This window comes from Rhinatrema bivittatum, chromosome 1 (assembly GCF_901001135.1).
Source record: "Rhinatrema bivittatum chromosome 1, aRhiBiv1.1, whole genome shotgun sequence".
Lineage (NCBI taxonomy): Eukaryota > Metazoa > Chordata > Amphibia > Gymnophiona > Rhinatrematidae > Rhinatrema > Rhinatrema bivittatum.
Genome location: NC_042615.1, coordinates 248,791,480 through 248,810,921, shown reverse-complemented (window position 1 = coordinate 248,810,921; position 19,442 = coordinate 248,791,480). Strand labels below are relative to the sequence as shown.

Genomic DNA, 19,442 nt, shown 5'->3' with positions numbered 1-19,442 from the left:
TGAGGTTTATAAAACAGTATGTACGTACGTAGATGCTACTTATGACGGTAACTTTCAGATCGGTGCATATGCTCCCATTTGTGCATATACATTGGCCCACGCCCAGGGACACGGCAAATATGAAGCGGGCACATGTATGTGTGCGCAAATGCTATTTCTGTTGCATAAATTGGGGAATTTTATTTCCAGTTTTACCAGTTCATCCCAGGTTCACCAGTTAAGAGATAGGTCCTCCAAACCCCCATAGATTAATAGCCTTCATTCCCCCCATGTAGCCCTGACCCTTCAAACTCCACAGATCTGCCTGTTTTTCTTTATTTTTTAACTTACACATCATACATAGCAGAAGTAAAGTTACTCATCAGGGGGCCCTGGTGCGTGCCAGATCGTGTAAGTATTTATGTGTACATCTCAGGCTCATGCCCAGAAACGCCCATGCCCCGCCCAGGCCACTCCCACACCCTGCCCCTTTTTGAAAACTTTACCGATGTGTGCGCTGCGGGAGATATGCACATATTTATTTTTTTTTTAAATTCCTCGGCGGCTTTTAAAATCCGCTCGGCATGCACAAGCCTGACATATTTGTGCATCCACTAATTAATGCGCATGTCGGGTTTTTAAAATTCACCTTTCTGTGCATATCTCACAACTCCTTGGTAGACAGTGATACCTTCATAGGATCAACAGTACAAATGATGGCATTTATGAGGTTTTGTGATAAGAAACATCTGAAAAAGGAATCTATGTGATCACAAAGCCTCGTATATGACATCATCTGTGCTGCTAGTGCTTTAAAGGTTTCACAGTTACCAAGATTCCAGTTACCTGTGTACAGTTTTGGATGTTTAAGAAAAGTTTTTTTTTAACCTTAGTACCTTCAGTAAAGTTTTTATTAGTGCGAGAACACAAGATTGTGCCATTATTTGTGTAATGGAGCCATCTAGTGGCCAAAACTAGCATTATTTTCTTTTCAGAATAGATAGGAGACAAACAAAAATGGGCCTATGTAATAAATCTGCTGCTGAAAAAGATTTAGTGTATGATTCAGTAACATTTTAATGTGCTATACAGTAAATTATATTGCGACCATGCTAACACCCTCATTAGTACTAACATGGATGTAAACAAAAAAAGTGTAATCCTCATGCTAGCTTCCAGGGAATCCTCCATGCTAAATGCCCTAAATTAAAGAAAGAGCTAATGATCAGGAAGGATTTTTTTTTTTCCCACAGCGAACTCCCCCTCTCCCATATAGATCATGTTCATTTCCTCTTCCCCCTCTGGTGCTATCCCCACCCCTTTATTGATCTCATCCCTGCAAAAATGCTGAAGCAATTTAAGACCCACCCATGCTCCTGGAAGTTCCTGCTTTTTTCTCTGGCAGAAAGGAAGACTGGCAAACTCAGAATGATGCCACCTAGTGGTGTTTCACTGGTATCAAGTCACAGGAGAAGTCTGCATCATTCTTGCAGAATTGGGGACTGGGAAGTAGTTGTCCTGAGGGGCTGCAACGTTCTCGTGGGGAGGAAAGAACTGGGGGCCGGAGAGCAGTCCTTGGGAGGAGAAGGGGGGCTTTGGCAGTTGTTGTGCTGAGAGGTGTGGGGTACTTTTTAATGGGCGCTTGGGGTCTGCAGAGGGAGAGGGTGTTGACAAAATCTTTATGGGGGTTTTGGGGGGAGAGGGAAGAGTGGAAATCCCTCCTGCTAAGCAACTCTCAATTTGGATCAGTTAGCAGTGGTGGATTTTACAGCAGGTGTTGATGTTTTGGCTTTACCAGGTCCACAATTAGCAGTAGTAAATGTTATTTACCCAATAAAACCTCATGTGAATATGACGCTCATCATTTATATTTGGATACATGCTAATTTTACCACATATGCATTGTGCTTTTAATGCATCTATAATGGTTTTATCATATACACTAAACTTTATTGCATAGGCCCCAAAATGGTCTGTTCCAAAAGCATGATAATCAATGGTATCTTTTTGTTAGGTAGAGGGTGGGAGGATGGAACAGGAACTCACCTTACAGGATCCATATCTAAATTGTTGCGCTAAACAGGCAAGATGCGTAGAGCACTGTAAAATAATTTGTTCTCACTACAGGAAAGTTTGATTCTAATTGCTTTTTGATTTTATCTTTTGGTAACACGATGACTTGGCAACACATTTCAGGGTTTTGGGCTTCATAAAAGTTTACTAAGGAGAGAGAGAAAAAGGAGCAACATTAGCATGCAAATAAAGACTTGGAAATAAAGTGGCAAATTCTGGGTCTCAGAGTGAGAAATGGGCATTCATTCTGCAACCCAGGAGTTTACATGAATTATATTTGAGTGCTACAGTCCGGATATCCACTCTTTCTCCCTGCCAATTAATGCCCCAGCCTCTTGTGTCTAAAATAATAGGAAACAACTGTAAACTGGCCACAAAATGACATTTCTTTGGCACTTTGTGAACTGTGAGCAGCCTTCTCTATGAAACATGTAATATTATGATAAAATAACTGTGTGCCACTTAAATGTGCTTTGTGGAACAACCCCTTCTCTGTTCCACTGTCTGTCCTGAATAAGCAGACATTGTGTCATGGTTCATTCCTGAGCTGAGAGGAAGCTTTACTTCCCAACCCTGACCAGTGACCTCAAAGCCAGACCAGTTTTTAAGATAATCCAATGACTATGCATAACATAAAATTGCATACCTGGTTTCTCTAATGCATGCAGGTTTATCTCTTGCATATTCATTGTGGATTTCCTGAAAAGCTCACTTGTTGTGGGATCACAAGGAAAGGTATGGGAAGCCAAGACTTACAAAAAACTTGCTTTGTAGGCAAAACAGATGTTCCAAACAATATCTTAACTGTAACAAAGCTTCTTCAATAAAGATAATGTGGCATGGGGAAAAGAATTTTCAAAAGATATTTACCTGGGTGAATGTCGGTTTATACAGGTGAATTACCCATGCTCAATGTAGTTAGATTTTATAATCCGAGCGCATATGTACGGGTGGCGTGCGCAAGGGGGGGGGGGTGTGTAAAATTTTGCAAATTTGCACGGTGATGAGATTGGGGCTCCCCCAGTTCCCTCCCAGTCCGTTCCAATTTAGGAGTAGACTGGGATGGACCTTTCCTACCCCTACCCTAACCTCCCTTCCCCTCTCCTCCCTACCCTCTAAGTCCCCCTTTTTTTTTTTTACCATTTTTTTTTCTTTGAGTTACTTCAGGGCCCGACCTGAAGTAACTTGCGTGTGCTGGCAGCTGGCCGGCGCGTGAGGCTCTGGGACAGCGAGGAATGGTGCCGTCCCGGCCCGTCCTGCTCCGCACCCTGGACTGCCCATCCCCGCCCCCAGCCCACCCATTTGTCAGGGCCCGGCACTTATGTGTTTATCACCACTTACGTGCGTGGCAGGGTCCTTTTTAAAATGCACGCAGAGCATGCAGGGCCCAGCCACGCACGTAAGTGGAGATTTCTACGCGCGTGGCAGATTTAAAATCCGTCCGTGTGGATAAAACCAAGTGTGTGGTTTTATCTGCACTATGTGGAAGAGTTAACTTCCTGGGGATGGGATTAGGTTAGGGAAGCTAAGAGTGCACACAGTTTTGCATTTTCAAAACGGTGTGCATCCTTTTCTTCAGAAAAAATACCTACAGAAAACCAGGCATAAATCTCTGTAGGTACTGTATCCTGAAGCAATTTTCAAACTACAACTACCTTGGTCTTTGCACTAATGTGGGAAGTTTAGAAAATTGCACCCACAGTACATTTATATGGTGAAGAATCTCTTCTCTCCATTTGCTGATTGTCCTACTGACTTTGTTAAGGGGAACTCTTGCATCCTCTTAGTACTTCAAGATTCTTGTTTCATTGACAATGGGGATTTCTATACTTTGAAAACTAAAGGGTGAATTTTAAGACCTGCATACGTGTAAGCAGCACATTTGCTGACTTGCCCACATGGACACAGAGATTTTACAACTTATGCATGTATAGGCACACATGGTATAAACTGGCTATTCATGCATACATATGCAGGTAATTTTGCATAGACACACATATGTGTACAAATGCTGCCTCATTTGCATAAGTGGAAGAGATTTTAGTAGACATCATTCTGACAAGGAATCAAAAACTGAATGTCATCAGCATACAAATAACACTGACGGCTGAGACCAGGGAAAAAATGTGTTTTCATTTTTCGGTTCCTTTTTGGGAGGGTTTTTTTTTCCCATAAATTTCAATTTGTGGATTGCTTGATTCATTTCATTCATGTGAAAAAAACAAATCAAGCAATTAATAAAAAAACACCACAATGGCCAAAAAATAAAAACGAGCCCTCCCGGAAAAATGCTGGGGCCAGGACACCCCCAACCCCCACTTATTCCAGTCTGGTGGGGATTTGCCATCAATAGGCTGAAGCCTCAGACTTGTGTAGAATGAGGCCATTGCAGATTTCTGTACATGAAAATGATACCATCCACTGGGGTGAACGCGCTGGATTAAATTAACTCCGGTGTGACCCCAGTGGACGGCATCATCTGATTTACAAGTGTCAAAGAAAGAAGATGACCAAGAAGAGGCTCCAAGACCTGTGCTATGAATCTGGGCTTGACTCTGGGCCAAGGCCCAGACATTGGGAACCAGCCTCCTGGCCAAGGCCCCTGTGTCGGGCCTGGGTCCGGACCTAGGCCCCGGCATCGGGTTGCAGTTTCGAGCCTGAGCCCAGGCCGAGGACCTAGAATTGGGACCTAGCCTCCAGGTCGAGTCACTGTGTTAGGCCTGAGTCTGGGCCTAGGTCCCAGCTTCAGGACCCAGCCTTTGTGCTGGGTTGCAGAATTGGGCCTAGGTCCGGGCCCTCGCCTAGGCCAAGATCCCAGCATTTGGACCTGGCATTTGAGTTCAAGACACAGCTTTGGGCCTGGGTCAGGACCTGGCCTTTGTTGGATACCCAACGGATAGGGTACATTTTTGTATTTGTAGTTTAATTTTCAAGGATCACAGCTGATGCCCCAGCATTGGCCCATGCCTCGAGCGAGACCCCAGCATTACTCTTGGGCATAGGCTGTGGCCCCTGCTTTGGGCCTTGTCCTATGCACTAGGTGGGGCCCTGGCTTCTGGCCTAGACCTAGGCCTGAATCAGTTTCAAATGAAATGAATGAATAAGGTTTGTTTATTTTGGGAGGGGTTTTGATTCATTTTGGGGTCCCTGAATGAAATGAATTAGCCTTATTCATCGCATTTTGTAGTTTAGTTTTCAATGAATGCACATCCCTATTACATAGTGGTCTAAGATATACATTAAAGAGAGTTGCAGAGATAGATGAACCTTGGAGTACCCCTGTATTAAGCGGGATCCAGGGTGAGGTTATGGCATCTAATCATACTTGGAATACTTTTTCAGAAAGATAGGAAGTAAATCATTGCAGGACTCTCTCTCTAAGTCCAATTTGCATAATCTAGTACAAAGGATTTTATGGTTCAGGGTATCAAAGTTCTAATAAAACCAGAAGAAATATTGCCCTACTATCAATACCTCTGATCACATAGTCTAAATTAGATCCAATCACAGTACTGAAGTTTGGCCTGGAAGCACACTGATACTTATCAAGTATCAAGTTTTCATCCAAGTGTTGTACATAAGAACATAAGAAATGCCATACTGGGTCAGACCAAGGTTCCATCAAGCCCAGTACCCTGTTTCCAACAGTGGCCAATCCAAGACTCAACAGCCTTTGTTAGAAATGAACTGGACCAGATTGGCCTATAATTATTTGGATCCAAACTATCAGCATGTGGTTTCTAATCAGTGATCAAACTGAGGCTCTTTAAAGAATAGAGGGAAAAATAACTGTCTTAAAAGACTGATTAATTACAGATGCTAATGGGATACTGCTATCATCAATCAAAAGTCTCATTACTATGGTATTACATGTAAATAAATGAGTCCATTCTCTTGGTGAGACCCAATCTGCATCGTGATGGGCAAGGAAGCTGTAGTTACATGACCAGGTAGGGGTTCTCCGTAGATGGAAGAAATGACACAGAGTGTGGTTAAGCTGTTAGTAGGGCAACCACATTAAGGTAGAGATGTGCATTCTTTTATCACGAATTAGGCAATTTCAATGAAATTGCCTAATTCGTTGTGGTTTGGGGGACCCAAACTCCAAATCGGATTTTCCCCAAACTTCGGGGAAAATTAATTTTTCAGGTTAGTGTGGGGGGGGGGAGGGGCACATTTATTTAAAAAAACAAAACCCACCCCAACTCTTCAGTTTTACTTTATTACAACCCCCCAACCATCCCAATCCCTCCCCAAGACTTACTAAAAGCCCTGGTGGTCCAGCGGGGTCCCATGAGAGAAAACAGGATGGTGCAAGGCTACCTTCCTGATTAGATTTCTCTTTATAGAGTTTTCTGGTCTCAAGGGGCACTGATGGGAAAAATGATCTTGGGTGGCACAGTAGAGACAAAGATTTTGCAATCTTCTCTTTGTTTTTCATCAAGCGAAATTCGGGTATAACCCAATTGTGTGGGTTCTTTGAAGGCAGCCATCTTCAATAGTTCCAGAATGGGGGGTGAAAGATTAGGAGATCTGGGAACCATGAGCGAGTTCTGCTGAGAGTTCTTTTCACAAGCCTGTTCCTGGAATCTCAGGTCAATATGAATAGCCAAGGCAATGAGTGCTTCGAGGGAGGGTACTGGGCTCTAAGTTCAACTTTTATTCTCTCAGATTATCTCTGCCAAAAAATGTCGGTTTGGCTATCTTTGCCCCAGCCAAGTTCAGAAGCTAAGGTATGGAATTCTACCGCATATTCACCAACAAAACGAGTGCCTTGATGAATAAGAATGAGTTCTTTGGCAGTAGACGTGACATGCCCAGATTGATTAAAGTACAGACAGAATTACTGAAGTTGTCCAAATTCCTGAGAAGCAAATTATCTTGTTCCCACAAGGGAGTGGCCCAATCAAGAGCTGTACCATCCAATAGGGAGAGTATATATGTGATCTTGACAGTCAGAGAAAAAATGAACCAGCTTTAATTCAAATGGCATCTTGTACATGTTAAGGAATCCTGGTGCAGGGTTCGCCAGAACTGGAACTGAGACTGAAGCTGGCCATTGAACTTGTATTATGTTTAAATGCTGTGTAATAAGGTCAGTAATGTGTCTTTTACTTGATTGAGTTGCTGCTGGGTTTGTTGAATGAACTTGTGCAGGAGACTAATCAATTCTGTTTTTTGCTCCTGCTTCTGGGTGATCAAGGCAGTGATGGCCCATTGCAGGGATGCATTCACCAAGCTCATTGCCTCAGCAACCTGTAAGGAACTGCGTATGTGTGAGCCCCTCTTGCCATTACACAGCCTCGTAGGTAGAGTCCTGAGACCCATGACAGCGGCGGGTGAGTGAAACTTGGCATGGGGCAGACTATGACTGAGTCCAAAAGTCAATATGAAGACTAGGTTATGGCTGAAGTCCAGGCAAAAACAAGACTGTTGGCTTGCGGCAAGGCTGATGGCTTGAGACAAGGCTGATGACTGAAGCAGAGCTGAAGACGGAGGCAAACTGAAGACTGTTGGAAGCTGAAGATTGAAGCAGAGCTGACAACTAAAGACAAGAACCAGGCTGACATTGAAGAAGGGAACCAAACTGATGCTGAAGATAGGAACCAGGCTGAAGCTGAAGACTGAAACCAGGCTGAACCTGAAGATGGAAACCAGGTTGAAGCTGAAGATGGGAACCACCAGGCTGAAACTGAAGACGGGAACCAGGCTGATGCTGAAGACGGGTACCAGGCTAAAGCTGATGATGGGAACCAGACTGATGCTGAAGACATGAACCAGGCTGAAGCTGAAGACAGGAACCAGGCCAAAGCAACCAGAAGACAAGGATCCAGGCAAGATGAGGAACCAGGAGACCTTGCTGAGGAATACTAAAGAGTCTGAGGAGTCCTTTTATAAGGTGTCTGGTAAGGACATCATCTGAGGGAACCACAGGTTCTTTAAAGAAGGCAGTGTCACGTGCATGCGCATCTAGAGCAGAGGAGCTGCGGCAGTCATGGATCGGCTGCGTTTACCTGCTGCGGGGAGCAGCAGCACCAGACTGGAGGTGTCGGGGCAGGAAAAGCCACTTGTGGGGCTGTCCCATGAATGGTGAATTTAATAGTGCATTTACACATGTAAAACCCAAATTTAAGCGTTTAAATGCTTTTTAGAATCAGGACATTTGGGTAGTAACTTTTTGGCTCAGCTCTTCTCTCTGATGTACAGCACTGTGCTGACCCTTTGTTACAATAACAAGTCAATATACTCCTCTTTCTGTGAGAGAAGAGCAGTCATTTAAATTACATTTCTTTCATCTTTTCAGGTTGTTTTTGAAGCTAAAGAGAAAAAAATCAGCAAACTTTATTTTTTCTTGTTTCTGTTATTTTATATATACATTTACAAATAGTGTGCACTAAAACCATAGAGAAGGTAAATTTAAAATGTTTTTGCATGAGTAAAACAGTTTTTGCTGCAGAAAAGAATTGCTCACCCTATGTGCATATAATCTGCATGGGTCTGATTTGAAAAAGCATTTTTATGCCTGAAATTGGGTTTTACACACGTAAATGCACTTTACCTGTGTAAGTGAGCTTGTGAACATTGCTACAATGTATGCCATTCAATTGCCCATAGGATATATACATGTAGTGCACTTTAAGGTGAATTTTAAAAGCCTGGCATGCACCAACATTAGGAGATGTGGTAAAAAGTCAGGGTTATGCGCTGACTGTATTTTAAAAAACATCCATTTTCACACGAAAATGCCATGGTGTGCACATCTCAAAAAGTTCTCAAATGGGACAGAGCATGACGGGAGGTCAGGAGGCCCCCCAAGCTGGCCAAAAGTTCCGTTTGTGTCCAACGAGGGGTCCGGGAGCGGAACCGCGGTGGACTACGTGACGGCCACGTCACTCCGACGTGACGCGGACGTCACGTGCTCCTCGCAAAGGAATAGAGGAATGGCTTCCTGACTCCCCGCTGGACCACCAGGGAATTTTGGTAAGTCTTGGGGGGGGATTTAGGAGGGTGAGGGGTTTACATTTTTATTTAGGGAACCGGTGCACGTATGGACATAGACTCAACTTATGGAATTCTCCATATGTCCATATTGACCGAAATTGACCCCCCTTTTCGACTTATGGACTTATGAACATAAACTTTTTGTCTACACATCCCTAACTGGCATACTCTTGAAAATTTTAAACCATGTGGGTATATCCAAGGGCCTCCTGAGCTTCACCCCTAGAAATGCCTCCACTCAGTCCAATATATTCGTGCAGGAGTTTACTTGCATATGAGCTGAGCAATATTTTTGTTAAATCTGAAATTTAAAGAAATTTCAATATTTTCAATTCATGAGAAAATCCTTGTAATATAAACCACAAAAAGAAACAGCTAAGCATTTGACAGCTTATCTCTACTAGACTTCACAATAGAGAAGTGAGGGGGAGGTTGTACCAGTGATCAAGGAGAATACAAAAGGCAAAAAGAAGAAAAATCCAGAAAAAGCTTAAAGGTGAATTTTCAAAATGGTGCACGTGTAAAATATAGCATATAAGCATGTAAGTAATCTATACTCGCATATTCTGTATTTTATAAAAGTCAAAAATATGCTTGAATGTTCACTTTCACATGCACTTAGATGCTTATAAGAAAGGGGTGGTTTAGGGATGTTTTATAAAAATGTTAAGTAATAGTAGTCGTAGTAGTAAGAATTCTTGGGTGGGGCTAACAGTTATGCATACATTTTCCTGCTTACTCGGGTATTTTTACACCTGCTAATTAATAATTATCTGATGTGAGTGATATTAAATGTGTATTCTGCAGTACTATTCTGTAGTACCAACTGGGAGGAAGCTCAGGCTGAAGAAGCAGAAGGGTCTTGATGAGCTGGAGAAGGACTGAGTGAACTGATAGAGTAATTTGGTAAATTGGTTAATTTCTTTGATGTGCAAATGTTTTAAAATTGGCTGGCTTACAAGTGCAAATTGGGATTTGCACAAATAAGTCCTAGTTTAATTTCACGTGTAAAATATATACACATAGATATTTAAAATAGGTGGGCTAAATAAGCACATTCAATACATTGTATACATGAATTCAATGCATTGCATGTATTTGTGCCTAAGCTTACACACATGCATAGAGATGTGCATCATTTTTTGTGTTCGTGTCGTTCTTCGTTTTTCAGCCGCCATGGAAATTGTCGTTTTTTTTCAGTTCGGGTCTTTTTTTTCACGAAAAATCGATTTTTAGTTCGTGCGTGCTAACTCCCCATTAATGCGAGCTAACTCCCCGTTAGTGCGTGCCAACTCCTGTTAGCGCGCACTAACAAAAACCGTTAGATTTTGTTACTTTTTGTTACTTTTTGTTAGTGCGCACTAACGGGGAGTTAGCGCGCACTGACTCCCGTTAGTGCGCACTAATCGGAAAAACAAATTTTTGCGAAAAAATGGGAAAATCCTGATTTTTTTCGGGCTCCCTGAAACATGCCAAATTGGACAATTTTGTTGCAATTTTCCAATTCGGCAAAAGCGAATGCACATCTATATATGTTGCATGGTGTAATTGCAAGTATTTTATTAAACACACACACATATCATATGCGGGTATTATAAAATACTAAAGCAAACAGGCACACAGACAAATATACGCATAATGCACAGTTTGAAACTTATTCTCCCTGCATGTATTAACCTAGAGGATATTCAGTAAAGATCACCTAGCCTTCGCTAGCAGCCCCATTCACAACTGGACTTACTGTAGTAATTTTCTTAGTATAAAGAAAAGTTCTTAACTGACCAGGGTTAAAGAATACTTATTTGATCTAACAATAATTAACAATATAATTACATGGATAGCGAAGAAAAAATGTATCACCAAGAGCACAAGTCTCTTGGCACATCATAAAAAAATAACTTCTGTCTCCCTTGTGTCATCTTTGCAGAAAACTCCATATTCTATGTCCCATAAATAATGCTGCATTTCACAAAATTATAGGCACATAATCATATTCAGATCTTGTTTGAAAACAAAAGAAACCAGGAGGGTAACCTTTCATGTACATCTTGTAAAAAACTTTCTAACAAAGCAATTAAATTGACATGGAACCTCCATCTGGGTGTCTGCTTGTCTCTCTTTGCACAAGTAATACATTTTATTCAAAGGAAGCCACATTTCTGATGTAATATTCAACACCTCCATAAAATATTTCCTAATTAGTTCTCAAGATGGTATAATCTGACCCCTTGAAAAGTTCAAAAATTCAGATTTAAAAGACAAATTTGATTCTCCAGGATTATACCTTCATAGAACTGAAGACTGCAACATCTTTTTCTAACACCTCCAGTCTTTCATTAAATTCTTTAGAGCCAGCCTCCTCGGTATATTCTAATGTTTTAACATTCTGAGTCAATGAAAATAATATCAGATGAACAAGTAGAAACAAAAGCATCAAATCTCATCAGAGTCATCCATATTGCATGAAGTATGACTACCGGTGACGAAACAAGGGAAAGAAGCTCGACCAGTGAAGCTACTTTGCAGTCCCTGCCAGTCCTGCAGCTCTTGCATTCTCCCAGCTCCTAAAACCTCCTTCTCATTAGTGGCACCTTCCAGCAGCAGGTCATGTCTCTTGGCATAGAAGCTTCCACCTTCTGACAAGTCCATAGTTGCCTCAGAGAGCTTTGAATCCATTCCTGGCTCCTCCTCCAGATTCTGATGTCATCCAGTGGTGCCAGGGTTGCTGCTAGGCCGAAGCTGAATACCATATAGGGCAGCAGCATATGATCTGGAAGGGAAAGACAGAGATTTCTTTGCAAAGCAAGATGCTCCCCTCACTAACAATGACAATTAGACTGCATCTTTGCCATGCTGATCCCTTCCTTTCATTTTAGAGAGTATACTAAATCTCAGGTAAATGATATAAAATAAGGATTCTGCAGAGGGCAGTTCACCACTCAGCTACTCATGCTACCATCTTGCTCCACCCACAAAGTGAGCAATTTTGTAAAAGGCCATTTCCATGTGTAAATCACTGTATTCCCAGGGAAATGCCTTTTGAGAATTACCCTCATCATGTCTGTCTGCATACCCCCGCACAAAGCTTAATACACATGAAGTGAGAAGGGTATCTTGTTACCAGATGAGTTTCATTCTTAATATGGTGGATGAATGTGGTAGCCATGTTTCCATGGTCGTGTCATGCAAGACAAATATGAAGAAATCCCCCCTGCATGAATACATAAATACTATGGGGGTGTAGAAAAAATCATTTAATTTCATTTCATCCATTTGTTTCATGGGAACCACAGTTTGTTTCCTTAGTTTCAAAACAATTCAAACATATTTGGTTTTTATTTGATTCATTTTTCATTTCCCATTAAACCTAAAGGAAGATGCATTTGTAGCCTATATGAGGCTTCTTGTAGGAAGAAATCATCAAAAGGGGGAAAGAACTTCAAGCTACCTGGACTGTGGCAAAGTGGCAACAAATGTGGCATAAATAGCCTAAGACTCCATAAAGGGGCAAAGGGGTACGAGGATTTCCAAGGCATCATCGGAGGAGCAAAGAAAGAAAGCTAGTATGAGAAGAACACTCCTAGGCTCTAAAAGAAGGTACCAGCAGTTTAAGAGGAAATCTGGTACCAAAAGTGACATCATGATCCTATTCTAAGACACCATGAAGGGGGAATATAGCAGAAAAGGTGGCAGAGTAAACCCCAAGGCACTGATAAAGGGGCCAGCTAGCACAAAGAGTGGCATGTAGACACCAAAATAACATGAGAGGTGCAATGCAGCCCCCAGATTGGCAAGAAGAACTCAAGATGTACGGTCTGGGTACAACAGCAAGGCACAGTGGCAGAAAGACCCCTGAGGTGTAAAGTCTGGGCAAGGAAGCAAGGCTGAGTGGTTCAAATAACCCTACGGTATAACGTGTGTAACAGCAAGGCAGAGTGGAATGGACCATGCCAGTCATTCTGTTGAAATGCACTATCCAATTGTTAGATTCAATACAAGAAAATTAACTATGATAAGAATCATTTTCTTGAAATAAGCTTTTATTACATTCCCTTCTTTAACTTCATCTAGCTACAGGGTAGAATTTTGAATTTGTTGTGAAATGGCTTTCTGAAGAAAACTGTGATCACGTGCATGACACGTAAACCATTTCTGTCTTTAATGTTTTCTGATTGTTATGAGCTCTGCCCGCGGGTTCCCCCACAAGCAGGTACCTTACCCCATGCTGCTGCCTGCTTCCCGACATGGCCGGATGCAGCCGTCGTCGGGCCTTCTGTGCGGCTGGAGCCACGGACTCTGTCCTCTCTCGCAGCCCGGAAGCCGCTCGTTGTGCTTTCTTCACAGCGGCCGGAGCCGCAGACTTCTCCACCTTCCAACGTGGCACGGAGCCGCCGCCAATGTCCTCATCATCTTCACGGCTGGAGGCCGCAAGGTCCGATCTGGATTGGTGGCTGGAGCCGCCCTCGGGGCCTCCTGCAGCGGCAGGAGCTGCTGCCGTCATCGGGGCCTGCTTCTAGGCCCAGCCCTGCTTCCTCGGTGCTGACGTCGGTGCAGGACCTCTGTCCACGGTCCTGCACAGTTCCTGCTTCCTCCTAGGCATGCGACTGCGCCTCTCTACAAGATTTAAAGGGCCCACGACCGAATATGCCCTGGGCCCCACCTTGAGACTGTTTCCTGTGCTAGCCCTATAAAAGGACTGTTCCTGCAATTCCTTGTGGCCTTGCATTGGAGTTACTTCGCTCCTGGAGCATTCTGCCTTCCAGTGCTCTGACAGGTACTTAGTGTTCTTCATGGAACTCCTCGTCTCGTCTCGTCATGTCTTTGTTGCCTGAGGTCCTCGTCCAGGTCTCCTAATGTCTCGCTTCCTGGTGTTCCAGCCCTCCTTGGTGTTTGTTCTTGTGCTCTTGAGCCTTCTGTTCTGCTGGCCTTGGATCTCCGGGGGACACGTCTGTCTGTGGAGATGCTGGCAGTGGACTCTTTGTGGTGCTCCGGATGACATCGGCTCCGTCGTCGGTCCCGCCTTGGCTGGATTCCTTCCTGCACTTGTCCAACTCTCTGCGTGGTCCGTGACCAGCCTCCTTGGGCTGTGTAGGGCGCACAGTGGGACAAGGTGGTCCGTGACCAGCCCATTGGGTCCGCCCGTGAAGGTGGACTGAGTAGGGCACCCTGAGAGACAGTACCAATGTCTACCTTCCCAGCTTCTCATCTCATCAGGACTTCATCAAGCTCCTCGTCTTGTCCGTGATGCCATCACATCAGCCTTGGTGTCATGTCTTCGCATCAGCCCTCATCTGTGATGCCGTCGCAACAGCCTTGGCATCATGTTTTCGCATCAGCCTTCGTTGTGATGTCTTTGCTTCAGTCATAGTCTCATGTCTTCCTGTCAAGGCGGCCTGCTGCTCCATGCCGATCCTAAGCGGCAGATCCGAAAGGGCTTGGAACGGTCGGAGGACTGTTCACCTTCTAACATCATCTTGCTGGCCTTGGGATCTTGCAGGCCTGGCAGAGGGTAAGACCGTGTCTCTGCCATGCCGCGATACGTCGCCTACCCTTTGTTCAGTCCTGGATCCTTCTAGGGTCGGGCCGAGGCCCATGGGCACACGAAAAACCCGTGGCTCATAACATTGATCTACATGTATTTCTTTCTTCAGACTGAGGGCTTTTGTGTACAAGTAGGCATTAGGCAGTAAGCCCCATATGGTGGTATAAAGGGTATGGCAAGTTGTTATGTAGCACTAAGTCCCCTATGGTGGAATTAAGGGTATCAGGAAAGCATATGGCAGCAAGTCCCATATAGCAGTATGAGGGATATGTCAGGTAGTAATATGACAGCAAGTCTCCTGTGGTGATATATGGGTCATGGCAGGTAACAGCATCCTCCCAAGACAATGTCCACAGAAGAAATGCACATTACATCCCAAGATCAGTATCACTAGATCTAGAGGGCAGTGATAGCCTAGATGACTATGACATGTTGTGTCTTTGCTGTAGTCCCCTTGACAGCAGCTCATAGCCTCATACATGACTCACTGGTATGAGCTGGCTGCTAATTTGCTATATAGTAACAATTTTTAACTGATACCTGCTCCCCATTGATTTCTATGGGTCATAAACTTTAATGGCCCAAAGAAATGAATGTAGGATGAGACAAATGGAACAAATAGGATTTGTTTAATTTGAGGGACTACCTCTATTCTTTTTTTTTTTTTTTTTTTTTTTGGGGGGGGGGCTGAAAGAAACAAATGGGGTCCCATTCATTTTACAATGCCCATTTGTTTTAAACAAATGATTACTAATGATGTCCTGGATGGAATTCTACAGGAGTGGCTTTCAACCCTGCCCTAGAGGCTTACCTAACTTGTCTGGTTTGGATATCCGTAATGAATATGCATTTGACATATTTACATATACTGTGTATTCAATGTATGAAAGCTGTTTCATACATATTCATTATGGGTAACCTGAAAATCAGTTTGGTTGGGTGTGTCTGTAGGGCAGGATTGAGAAATACTATTCTATACGATAGAAGTGTCAGAGATAGAGCCCTCATGTGGTCTATAGGAGGTTGCATTTCCCACTTCTCCTACACTTTCAGCTCTGCTTTGCTCTGTTGTCAGATGTAGAGGAGAATGAGTAATAATTATTCTGTGTAAGAGAAAGGTATCATCTGCCAGCTGAGGTGTCAGTGCTGTTACTTAATGGGATGGACAGTTGCTATTCAGTTTATAAGGTAGATTGCAGAGATGGGGAAAAGGTGTTTTATTATGTTTTCACACTTACTGGTATTCCATGACAGCAGTTCTTAATATTTTTTAACTTCCTAAGTTATTGCAATTTTTTTTTCTCTCAGGGTTCCTACTTTTGTTCCCTATTATTTCCTATGGAACAGGGCCTTACAGTTTTGAGAGGATATTTAAATGATGCAGTGAGCTGATAGACGTGTAGGTAAGAACTGGCCGCATTTTGGAAAACCCCACAGGTAATTTTTGCCACGGTGTTTGCTGGATAATCAAAGCAAAACTAAACAGATAGTTTGAATTTTATTATATCTGCACAAATGTACCCAATCACATTTTTGCCTACTTTATCTGCAGGTACTTGTTTAATGGAAACTTACATGGATAGCTTTGATTACTCCAAACTTCACATATAAGTGCCTCCTCCAACCAAGCCCTACCCTGGGAACTTCTCCAAACATATGCTGCTAAAAGTACCCACATTGCTAACATATACTGGCATTTTTACCCACACATAGGGTAGTCAATAATCAAAAAGTCAATTTACATGGACAAAACAGCATTTTACCCATGGAAATGGATTTATTGCCTGCCCCATGCTTAGACATCTTGCCCTTAGACTGCAAAGATGTTGCACCCTTAGAATTGTTCATATGCTTCTACCACTCAGTTTCAGATGCTACTGATATCAGGAGAGCAAATTTCCAAATGGGGATAGTGAGCTTCAAATAAATTGTAATGAAGCTAGTGAAGTGGTATACACAAGAAAGTAGGGACATACCTGAAGTCTTATGTAAAAAGTTTAGTTTAATAATTTGTCATACCGCCTTTCAAAAAGTAATCAAAGCTATGAAATGTAAACAGTTGATCCACTCTGAACATTTGTATGGAGTATGCAATGTTTAAAAAAGTATAAACAAATAGAAATAATATTATAAAACACAAATGTAGAAAATATAGCATCATAAAACAACTAAAATACAGAACAATAAAATAAGCAGCAAAACTTAGATAAAACTAAAAGACAATCATCGGTCAGAAATGATTCGACAAAAGACAATTTAAAAAGTCATGACTTGATTGCTTTACAAAATCTGGGATAATTCAGTTCCTTACAGATCTCTATACTCAAGGTGTTCCATAAAAAGGTCCTTAATAACTAAAAGTTACTTGATGTGCACATTCAAGCCTGGAAGTTCTGACAAGTACTGCTGCAATAAATGCAGGGCCCTTTAGGGAATATAGGGTACTAAGAGATCAATTAAATTTGATGAACAACCTCTGTTGTGGGTCCTTAAAAACCAGGTACAGAATCTTAAAATGTGCTGTATACCAAACTGGCAACCAAAAAGGGTTTTATCAGGTTGATGAGATGTTTAAGGTCCCTTGGCAGCATTTTTTGAGCTCAGGATAAAATTATGTATATTAACCAAAGCTGGCAAAATAATTTTTATGTGAATTTTCTTAGTCCCACACAGGGGAGAATTGACCCCAAAATTCTAGGAATTAATTTTGTATTTGATTTATATGTGTGTCCTAAATTTACAGGGCATTTGTAAGTTAGGTTAAATAATTAGTGTTAGAATTTTAAAAACTACTTGTTTTAAATATTTTATATTTTCAGATTGTGCTGACACAGAGCCATGTTTTCAGAGGCTGTCGGAGCTGTAGCTAGCCTATGACCAATGTGGTCATGGCCATAGATGCAACTGCCCTAGGGGCACCATAACGGCACACCATCTGCAGGCTTAGAAAAGACATGGTGGAATCACTAGGAGGAAGGACTCAGCTGTTGGAGCAGCATGCGCCCCGGTGGCTTAAGAGAAGCAACTTGATGTTGCTACATTGGGCTCGGCGGTCAGAAGAGCTGGAAGCAGAGTACTGTCGGTCCAATGGTCTGGCCCCAAAAACAAAAGAGAAAGAGGTAATGAAGCATTGGATGGGCCCCAGGGGTTAGAAGAGAAAGAGGTATCGTTGTCCCCACAGCTTAAGAATGGTGAAACATTCAGCTGGGAAGCCAGAAAAGCAGGAGGCAGAGCACCATCGGCCCCCCAGTCTGAAGAAAAAAAAGCAAGAGGCGGTTCAGCGTCTGGCTGTGAGGCCACGAGAAGAGCAAGAGGCAAAACACCACCAGGCCACAATCCAAAAACAAAGGAGCAAGTGTTGGACCATGAGGCTAAAAGAGCAGGAGGCAGAGCACCATCAGGCTGGAATAGCAATTAGGAGCAGCAATAATCGGGTCTCACATAAAAGAAAGAGGAGAAGGAGACGGAGCAGCATGGATGTGGTAGTCTGAAGAAAGAGTTGTCCCTAGTCTAGGAAGAGACTGCTACAGCTAGTGTCTTCTGGAGGGAGAGCAGAGTGAGTGTGCAAATGTGTATGTGTCAGATTGTGTATGTATGTATATGTTAGAGTGTGTGCATTTGCATATCAACATATATGTGAGTTTGTGTGTCAGTGTGCAAGAGTGAGCATGTGTATATGCCAGCATGTGTGAGAGACAGAGAGTATGTATATATTAATATGTGTGAGAGTGAGTGTGTGTGAGAGAGCATGAGACTGACAGTGAGAGAGTGTGGAGAGTATGAGCATGAGAGAGGAGAAAGTTTAGGCATGAACCTTCTGTACCCCCCTACCTCCTCACACACAAATCCATAACAATCTCAGAATGACTGGAAAACATTTTCCCAGGTATAGAGAGCAGGGGATATTTTTATCCTTATTAGTTTCAATTATTGGGAGTTATTTGGTGTGTCAGATATTTACATAATTTATTGGTGTTTCGTAAATGTTTCAATATTTTTTATAAAAGTTTTTGAATTACTGGATGTTCTAGTTATCAGCTGTTTAAAATGTATTCTTTTTATTAGTATGATTTTACTATTATGATTTTCTTGATATTCATTTTATTTGATATTTTCTGAGGAATGGCCATGTTTCTGTTTTTCCATTGTTGCACTGCACACTGTATCTGGCTTGTTGCAGTTTCCAGTTCAGTTTTTATCTGAAATTTTCTATTTACTTTATGGTCTGTTTATTCTGCATTTGTTGAGGGCCTGTCTGTGTTCTGATTGTGTGACTGAGGTAAGGTATTCTGATAGTGTGTATTTTCTTCCGTAGGGATTTATAGCAGCCTAACTTGTTTTGGTTTCCTAATTGGAGGTATATTAGTGTTTTAGGGCTTAGTGTAATATTTGTGGTGTTGCTTTTTGATAGAAAGGCTTGTTAACTGTTTGAGTGGTGGCAGTTAGTCATTTTTGTATGGGAGGTTTACTTTATTGTAATTTGAATTCAGTTTACTCACAGCTTTTTGTGGACCGAGCCCACACCCAATATGCATTATAATAGGCCTAATACCCATATGGGTTCCAAATGTCTTTGAGTGTTCTTTTTTCATTTAAAATTAGTCATTTATTAAAACTCTCCCTTTCCATGGGCCAGCACAAGTCAGAAGAGTGCAGTTTGAGCCTTTCCCTATCTCCTGCATTTTTATGTTTCTGGCCTAGCACATAATTTAGTGCTATAGCTGCTGTTTGTCCTATTTGTTCAAGGATTATACAAAATAACTTATATTAATTATTTTGTAGGAATTCTTTTATTCTTATTTATCCGCCTTTTGGAAATGTGCCTCTTCTATATTTTGCACAGTGC

At 42.3% G+C, this 19,442-nt stretch overlaps 1 protein-coding gene across 2 annotated transcripts in view; it reads left to right on the top strand.

Moving 5' to 3' along the window:
- Positions 1–19,442, top strand: part of CTNNA2 (catenin alpha 2) — a 2,350,558-nt gene that overhangs the window by 612,495 nt on the left and 1,718,621 nt on the right. The gene's annotated exons all lie outside the window — the stretch shown is intronic.